Source organism: Falco biarmicus, chromosome 11, assembly GCF_023638135.1.
Source record: "Falco biarmicus isolate bFalBia1 chromosome 11, bFalBia1.pri, whole genome shotgun sequence".
NCBI lineage: Eukaryota > Metazoa > Chordata > Aves > Falconiformes > Falconidae > Falco > Falco biarmicus.
In genome coordinates, this window is record NC_079298.1 from 921964 (window position 1) to 932112 (window position 10149).

The window sequence follows — 10149 nt, forward strand, 5'->3', positions numbered from 1 at the left end:
TTGTTCTACCTGCTTTCTGGGCTGAGATGGGGAAACGCTGAATTTTGGACTCGGCTGGTGACAAAATGTTCCAAACACACCCCCCTGCACAACTCCACCGGGGAAGGTGCCAGACGGGAGTTCTCCTGGTAGTTTTTACATTGCTCCGGTAGGCATCTGAAAGACACCACAAAAGTTGTTCTATCTGCTTTCTGGGCTGAGATGGGGAATCGCTGAATTTTGGACTCGGCGGTGACAAAATGTTCCAAAGACACCCCATGCACAACTCCACCGGGGAAGGTGCCAGGCAGGAGTTCTCCTGGTAGTTTTTTACATTGCTCCGGTAGGCATCTGAAAGACACCACAAAAGTTGTTCTACCTGCTTTCTGGGCTGAGATGGGGAACCGCTGAATTTTGGACTCGGCTGGTGACAAAATGTTCCAAACACACCCCCTGCACAACTCCACCGGGAAGGTGCCAGACAGGAGTTCTCCTGGTAGTTTTTACATTGCTCCGGTAGGCATCTGAAAGACACCACAAAAGTTGTTCTACCTGCTTTCTGGGCTGAGATGGGGAACCGCTGAATTTTGGACTCGGCCGGTGACAAAATGTTCCAAAGACACCCCATGCACAACTCCACCGGGGAAGGTGCCAGACAGGAGTTCTCTTAGTAGTTTTTACACTACCTTGGTAGGCACCTGAAAGGCACCACAAAAGTTGTTCTACCTGCTTTCTGGGCTGAGATAGGGAACCGCTGAATTTTGGAGTCGCCCGGTGACAAAATGTTCCAAACACACCCCATGCACAACTCCACCGGGGAAGGTGCCAGGCAGGAGTTCTCTTGGTAGTTTTTACACTACCTTGGTAGGCACCTGAAAGGCACCACAAAAGTTGTTCTACCTGCTTTCTGGGCTGAGATGGGGAACCGCTGAATTTTGGACTCGGCCGGTGACAAAATGTTCCAAACACACCCCATGCACAACTCCACCGGGGAAGGTGCCAGGCAGGAGTTCTCCTGGTAGTTTTTACACTACCTTGGTAGGCATTTGAAAGGCACCACAAAAGTTGTTCTACCTGCTTTCTGGGCTGAGATGGGGAACCGCTGAATTTTTGGACTCGGCTGGTGACAAAATATTCCGAACACACCCCCATGCACAACTCCACCGGGGAAGGTGCCAGACAGGAGTTCTCCTGTAGTTTTTACATTGCTCCGGTAGGCAGCTGAAAGACACCACAAAAGTTGTTCTACCTGCTTTCTGGGCTGAGATGGGCAAACGCTGAATTTTGGACTCGGCCGGTGACAAAATGTTCCAAACACACCCCATGCACAACTCCACCGGGGAAGGTGCCAGACAGGAGTTCTCTTAATAGTTTTTACACTACCTTGGTAGGCAGCTAAAAGGCACCACAAAAGTTGTTCTACCTGCTTTCTGGGCTGAGATGGGGAACCGCTGAATTTTGGAGTCGGCCGGTGACAAAATGTTCCAAACACAACCCCATGCACAACTCCACTAGCGAAGGTGCCAGGGACGAGCTCTGTTGGTAGTTTTTACATTGCTCCGGTAGGCATCAAAAGGACACCACAAAAGTTGTTCTACCTGCTTTCTGGGCTGAGATGGGGAACCGCTGAATTTTGGACTCGGCCAGAGACAAAATGTTCCAAACACACCCCCTGCACAACTCCACCGGGGAAGGTGCCAGACAGGAGTTCTCCTGGTAGTTTTTACATTGCTCCGGTAGGCATCTGAAAGACACCACAAAAGTTGTTCTACCTGCTTTCTGGGCTGAGATGGGGAATCGCTGAATTTTGGGACTCGGCCGGTGACAAAATGTTCCAAACACACCCCCTGCACAACTCCACCGGGGAAGGTGCCAGACAAGCGTTCTCTTGATAGTTTTTACACTACCTTGGTAGGCATCTAAAAGACACCACAAAAGTTGTTCTACCTGCTTTCTGGGCTGAGATGGGGAACAGCTGAATTTTGGAGTCGGCCGGTGACAAAATGTTCCAAACACACCCCCCTGCACAACTCCACCGGGGAAGGTGCCAGACAGGAGTTCTCCTGGTAGTTTTTACATTGCTCCGGTAGGCATCTAAAAAGACACCACAAAAGATGTTCTACCTGCTTTCTGGGTTGAGATGGGGAACCGCTGAATTTTGGACTCGGCCGGTGACAAAATGTTCCAAACACACCCCCTGCACAACTCCACCGGGGAAGGTGCCAGACAGGAGTTCTCCCTGGTAGTTTTTACACTACCTTGGTAGGCACCTGAAAGGCACCACAAAAGTTGTTCTACCTGCTTTCTGGGCTGAGATGGGGAATCGCTGAATTTTGGACTCGGCCGGTGACAAAATGTTCCAAACACACCCCCTGCACAACTCCACCGGGGAAGGTGCCAGACAGGAGTTCTCCTGGTAGTTTTTACACTACCTTGGTAGGCATCTAAAAGACACCACAAAAGTTGTTCTACCTGCTTTCTGGGCTGAGATGGGGAACCGCTGAATTTTGGAGTCGGCCGGTGACAAAATGTTCCAAACACACCCCATGCACAACTCCACTAGCGAAGGTGCCAGACAGGAGTTCTCCTGGTAGTTTTTACACTACCTTGGTAGGGCACCTGAAAGGCACCACAAAAGTTGTTCTACCTGCTTTCTGGGCTGAGATGGGGAACCGCTGAATTTTGGACTCGGCCGGTGACAAAATGTTCCAAACACACCCCATGCACAACTCCACCGGGGAAGGTGCCAGGCAGGAGTTCTCTTGGTAGTTTTTACACTACCTTGGTAGGCATTTGAAAGGCACCACAAAAGTTGTTCTACCTGCTTTCTGGGCTGAGATGGGGAAACGCTGAATTTTTGGACTCGGCTGGTGACAAAATATTCCGAACACACCCCATGCACAACTCCACCGGGGAAGGTGCCAGACATGAGTTCTCCTGTAGTTTTTACATTGCTCCGGTAGGCAGCTGAAAGACACCACAAAAGTTGTTCTACCTGCTTTCTGGGCTGAGATGGGGAACCGCTGAATTTTGGACTCGGCCGGTGACAAAATGTTCCAAACACACCCCATGCACAACTCCACCGGGGAAGGTGCCAGACAGGAGTTCTCTTAATAGTTTTTTACACTACCTTGGTAGGCAGCTAAAAGGCACCACAAAAGTTGTTCTACCCTGCTTTCTGGGCTGAGATGGGGAACCGCTGAATTTTGGAGTCGGCCGGTGACAAAATGTTCCAAACACACCCCATGCACAACTCCACTAGCGAAGGTGCCAGGGACGAGCTCTGTTGGTAGTTTTTACATTGCTCCGGTAGGCATCAAAAGGACACCACAAAAGTTGTTCTACCTGCTTTTCTGGGCCGAGATGGGGAATCGCTGTTATTTATACTCGGCCGGTGACAAAATGTTCCAAAGACACCCCATGCACAACTCCACCGGGGAAGGTGCCAGGCAGGAGTTCTCTTGGTAGTTTTTACACTACCTTGGTAGGCATTTGAAAGGCACCACAAAAGTTGTTCTACCTGCTTTCTGGGCTGAGATGGGGAACCGCTGAATTTTGGACTCGGCCGGTGACAAAATGTTCCAAACACACCCCCTGCACAACTCCACCGGGGAAGGTGCCAGACAGGAGTTCTCCTGGTAGTTTTTACATTGCTCCGGTAGGCATCTGAAAGACACCACAAAAGTTGTTCTACCTGCTTTCTGGGCTGAGATGGGGAACCGCTGAATTTTGGACTCGGCCAGTGACAAAATGTTCCAAAGACACCCCATGCACAACTCCACCGGGGAAGGTGCCAGACAGGAGTTCTCTTAGTAGTTTTTACACTACCTTGGTAGGCACCTGAAAGGCACCACAAAAGTTGTTCTACCTGCTTTCTGGGCTGAGATGGGGAACCGCTGAATTTTGGAGTCGCCCGGTGACAAAATGTTCCAAAGACACCCCATGCACAACTCCACCGGGGAAGGTGCCAGGCAGGAGTTCTCTTGGTAGTTTTTACACTACCTTGGTAGGCAGCTGAAAGGCACCACAAAAGTTGTTCTACCTGCTTTCTGGGCTGAGATGGGGAACCGCTGAATTTTTGGACTCGGCTGGTGACAAAATGTTCCGAACACACCCCATGCACAACTCCACCGGGGAAGGTGCCAGACAGGAGTTCTCCTGGTAGTTTTTACATTGCTCCGGTAGGCAGCTGAAAAACACCACAAAAGTTGTTCTACCTGCTTTCTGGGCTGAGATGGGGGAACCGCTGAATTTTGGAGTCGGCCGGTGACAAAATGTTCCAAACACACCCCCTGCACAACTCCACCGGGGAAGGTGCCAGACAGGAGTTCTCTTGGTAGTTTTTACACTACCTTGGTAGGCATCTAAAAGACACCACAAAAGTTGTTCTACCTGCTTTCTGGGCTGAGATGGGGAATCGCTGAATTTTGGAGTCGGCTGGTGACAAAATGTTTCAAACACACACCCCTGCACAACTCCACCGGGGAAGGTGCCAGACAGGAGTTCTCTTGGTAGTTTTTACATTGCTCCGGTAGGCATCTGAAAGACACCACAAAAGTTGTTCTACCTGCTTTCTGGGCTGAGATGGGGAATCGCTGAATTTTGGACTCGGCCGGTGACAAAATGTTCCAAAGACACCCCCATGCACAACTCCACCGGGGAATGTGCCAGACAAGCGTTCTCTTGATAGTTTTTACACTACCTTGGTAGGCATCTGAAAGACACCACAAAAGTTGTTCTACCCTGCTTTCTGGGCTGAGATGGGGAAACGCTGAATTTTGGACTCGGCTGGTGACAAAATGTTCCAAACACACCCCCTGCACAACTCCACCGGGGAAGGTGCCAGACAGGAGTTCTCCTGGTAGTTTTTACATTGCTCCGGTAGGCATCTGAAAGACACCACAAAAGTTGTTCTACCTGCTTTCTGGGCTGAGATGGGGAACCGCTGAATTTTGGAGTCGGCTGGTGACAAAATGTTCCAAAGACACCCCCTGCACAACTCCACCGGGGAAGGTGCCAGACAAGAGTTCTCTTGAGAGTTTTTACACTACCTTGGTAGGCATCTGAAAGACACCACAAAAGTTGTTCTACCTGCTTTCTGGGCTGAGATGGGGAACCGCTGAATTTTGGACTCGGCCGGTGACAAAATGTTCCAAACACACACCCCATGCACAACTCCACCGGGGGAAGGTGCCAGACAGGAGTTCTCTTAGTAGTTTTTACACTACCTTGGTAGGCATCTGAAAGACACCACAAAAGTTGTTCTACCCTGCTTTCTGGGCTGAGATGGGGAAACGCTGAATTTTGGACTCGGCTGGTGACAAAATGTTCCAAACACACCCCCTGCACAACTCCACCGGGGAAGGTGCCAGACGGGAGTTCTCCTGGTAGTTTTTACATTGCTCCGGTAGGCATCTGAAAGACACCACAAAAGTTGTTCTATCTGCTTTCTGGGCTGAGATGGGGAATCGCTGAATTTTGGACTCGGCCGGTGACAAAATGTTCCAAAGACACCCCATGCACAACTCCACCGGGGAAGGTGCCAGGCAGGAGTTCTCCTGGTAGTTTTTACATTGCTCCGGTACGCATCTGAAAGACACCACAAAAGTTGTTCTACCTGCTTTCTGGGCTGAGATGGGGAACCGCTGAATTTTGGACTCGGCTGGTGACAAAATGTTCCAAACACACCCCCTGCACAACTCCACCGGGGAAGGTGCCAGACAGGAGTTCTCCTGGTAGTTTTTACATTGCTCCGGTAGGCATCTGAAAGACACCACAAAAGTTGTTCTACCTGCTTTCTGGGCTGAGATGGGGAACCGCTGAATTTTGGACTCGGCCGGTGACAAAATGTTCCAAAGACACCCCATGCACAACTCCACCGGGGAAGGTGCCAGACAGGAGTTCTCTTAGTAGTTTTTACACTACCTTGGTAGGCACCTGAAAGGCACCACAAAAGTTGTTCTACCTGCTTTCTGGGCTGAGATAGGGAACCGCTGAATTTTGGAGTCGCCCGGTGACAAAATGTTCCAAACACACCCCATGCACAACTCCACCGGGGAAGGTGCCAGGCAGGAGTTCTCTTGGTAGTTTTTACACTACCTTGGTAGGCAGCTGAAAGACACCACAAAAGTTGTTCTACCTGCTTTCTGGGCTGAGATGGGGAACCGCTGAATTTTTGGACTCGGCTGGTGACAAAATGTTCCGAACACACCCCATGCACAACTCCACCGGGGGAAGGTGCCAGACAGGAGTTCTCTTGGTAGTTTTTACATTGCTCCGGTAGGCATCTGAAAGACACCACAAAAGTTGTTCTACCTGCTTTCTGGGCTGAGATGGGGAACCGCTGAATTTTGGACTCGGCCGGTGACAAAATGTTCCAAACACACCCCATGCACAACTCCACCGGGGAAGGTGCCAGACAGGAGTTCTCCTGGTAGTTTTTACACTACCTTGGTAGGCATTTGAAAGGCACCACAAAAGTTGTTCTACCTGCTTTCTGGGCTGAGATGGGGAATCGCTGAATTTTGGAGTCGGCTGGTGACAAAATGTTTCAAACAAACCCCCTGCACAACTCCACCGGGGAAGGTGCCAGACAGGAGTTCTCCTGGTAGTTTTTACATTGCTCCGGTAGGCATCTGAAAGACACCACAAAAGTTGTTCTATCTGCTTTCTGGGCTGAGATGGGGAATCGCTGAATTTTGGACTCGGCCGGTGACAAAATGTTCCAAAGACACCCCATGCACAACTCCACCGGGGAATGTGCCAGACAAGCGTTCTCTTGATAGTTTTTACACTACCTTGGTAGGCATGTGAAAGACACCACAAAAGTTGTTCTACCTGCTTTCTGGGCTGAGATGGGGAATCGCTGAATTTTGGACTCGGCCGGTGACAAAATGTTCCAAAGACACCCCCATGCACAACTCCACCGGGGAAGGTGCCAGGCAGGAGTTCTCTTGGTAGTTTTTACACTACCTTGGTAGGCATTTGAAAGGCACCACAAAAGTTGTTCTACCTGCTTTCTGGGCTGAGATGGGGAACAGCTGAATTTTGGAGTCGGCTGGTGACAAAATGGTTCCAAACACACCCCCATGCACAACTCCACCGGGGAAGGTGCCAGACAGGAGTTCTCCTGGTAGTTTTTACATTGCTCCGGTAGGCATCTGAAAGACACCACAAAAGTTGTTCCTACCTGCTTTCTGGGCTGAGATGGGGAACAGCTGAATTTTGGACTCGGCTGGTGACAAAATGTTCCAAACACACCCCCTGCACAACTCCACCGGGGAAGGTGCCAGACAGGAGTTCTCCTGGTAGTTTTTACATTGCTCCGGTAGGCATCTGAAAGACACCACAAAAGTTGTTCTACCTGCTTTCTGGGTTGAGATGGGGAATCGCTGAATTTTGGACTCGGCCGGTGACAAAATGTTCCAAACACACCCCCTGCACAACTCCACCGGGGAAGGTGCCAGACAAGCGTTCTCTTGATAGTTTTTTACACTACCTTGGTAGGCATCTAAAAGACACCACAAAAGTTGTTCTACCTGCTTTCTGGGCTGAGATGGGGAACAGCTGAATTTTGGACTCGGCCGGTGACAAAATGTTCCAAAGACACCCCCTGCACAACTATACCGGGGAAGGTGCCAGACAGGAGTTCTCCTGGTAGTTTTTACATTGCTCCGGTAGGCATCTAAAAGACACCACAAAAGATGTTCTACCCTGCTTTCTGGGCTGAGATGGGGAACCGCTGAATTTTGGACTCGGCCGGTGACAAAATGTTCCAAACACACCCCCTGCACAACTCCACCGGGGAAGGTGCCAGACAGGAGTTCTCCTGGTAGTTTTTACACTACCTTGGTAGGCACCTGAAAGGCACCACAAAAGTTGTTCTACCTGCTTTCTGGGCTGAGATGGGGAATCGCTGAATTTTGGACTCGGCCGGTGACAAAATGTTCCAAACACACCCCCATGCACAACTCCACCGGGGAAGGTGCCAGACAGGAGTTCTCTTAGTAGTTTTTACACTACCTTGGTAGGCATCTAAAAGACACCCACAAAAGTTGTTCTACCTGCTTTCTGGGCTGAGATGGGGAACCGCTGAATTTTGGAGTCGGCCGGTGACAAAATGTTCCAAACACACCCCATGCACAACTCCACTAGCGAAGGTGCCAGACAGGAGTTCTCCTGGTAGTTTTTACACTACCTTGGTAGGCACCTGAAAGGCACCACAAAAGTTGTTCTACCTGCTTTCTGGGCTGAGATGGGGAACCGCTGAATTTTGGACTCGGCCGGTGACAAAATGTTCCAAACACACCCCCTGCACAACTCCACCGGGGAAGGTGCCAGACAGGAGTTCTCCTGGTAGTTTTTACATTGCTCCGGTAGGCATCTGAAAGACACCACAAAAGTTGTTCTACCTGCTTTCTGGGCTGAGATGGGGAATCGCTGAATTTTGGACTCGGCCGGTGACAAAATGTTCCAAAGACACCCCATGCACAACTCCACCGGGGAATGTGCCAGACAAGCGTTCTCTTGATAGTTTTTACACTACCTTGGTAGGCATCTGAAAGACACCACAAAAGTTGTTCTACCTGCTTTCTGGGCTGAGATGGGGAAACGCTGAATTTTGGACTCGGCTGGTGACAAAATGTTCCAAACACACCCCCTGCACAACTCCACCGGGGAAGGTGCCAGACAGGAGTTCTCCTGGTAGTTTTTACATTGCTCCGGTAGGCATCTGAAAGACACCACAAAAGTTGTTCTACCTGCTTTCTGGGCTGAGATGGGGAACCGCTGAATTTTGGAGTCGGCTGGTGACAAAATGTTCCAAAGACACCCCCTGCACAACTCCACCGGGGAAGGTGCCAGACAAGAGTTCTCTTGAGAGTTTTTACACTACCTTGGTAGGCATCTGAAAGACACCACAAAAGTTGTTCTACCTGCTTTCTGGGCTGAGATGGGGAACCGCTGAATTTTGGACTCGGCCGGTGACAAAATGTTCCAAACACACCCCATGCACAACTCCACCGGGGAAGGTGCCAGACAGGAGTTCTGTTGGTAGTTTTTACACTACTTTGGTAGGCACCTGAAAGACACCACAAAAGTTGTTCTACCTGCTTTCTGGGCTGAGATGGGGAAACGCTGAATTTTGGACTCGGCTGGTGACAAAATGTTCCAAACACACCCCCTGCACAACTCCACCGGGGAAGGTGCCAGACGGGAGTTCTCCTGGTAGTTTTTACATTGCTCCGGTAGGCATCTGAAAGACACCACAAAAGTTGTTCTATCTGCTTTCTGGGCTGAGATGGGGAATCGCTGAATTTTGGACTCGGCCGGTGACAAAATGTTCCAAAGACACCCCATGCACAACTCCACCGGGGAAGGTGCCAGGCAGGAGTTCTCCTGGTAGTTTTTACATTGCTCCGGTAGGCATCTGAAAGACACCACAAAAGTTGTTCTACCTGCTTTCTGGGCTGAGATGGGGAACCGCTGAATTTTGGACTCGGCTGGTGACAAAATGTTCCAAACACACCCCCTGCACAACTCCACCGGGGAAGGTGCCAGACAGGAGTTCTCCTGGTAGTTTTTACATTGCTCCGGTAGGCATCTGAAAGACACCACAAAAGTTGTTCTACCTGCTTTCTGGGCTGAGATGGGGAACCGCTGAATTTTGGACTCGGGCCGGTGACAAAATGTTCCAAAGACACCCCATGCACAACTCCACCGGGGAAGGTGCCAGACAGGAGTTCTCTTAGTAGTTTTTACACTACCTTGGTAGGCACCTGAAAGGCACCACAAAAGTTGTTCTACCTGCTTTCTGGGCTGAGATAGGGAACCGCTGAATTTTGGAGTCGCCCGGTGACAAAATGTTCCAAACACACCCCATGCACAACTCCACCGGGGAAGGTGCCAGGCAGGAGTTCTCTTGGTAGTTTTTACACTACCTTGGTAGGCACCTGAAAGGCACCACAAAAGTTGTTCTACCTGCTTTCTGGGCTGAGATGGGGAACCGCTGAATTTTGGACTCGGCCGGTGACAAAATGTTCCAAACACACCCCCATGCACAACTCCACCGGGGAAGGTGCCAGGCAGGAGTTCTCCTGGTAGTTTTTACACTACCTTGGTAGGCATTTGAAAGGCACCACAAAAGTTGTTCTACCTGCTTTCTGGGCTGAG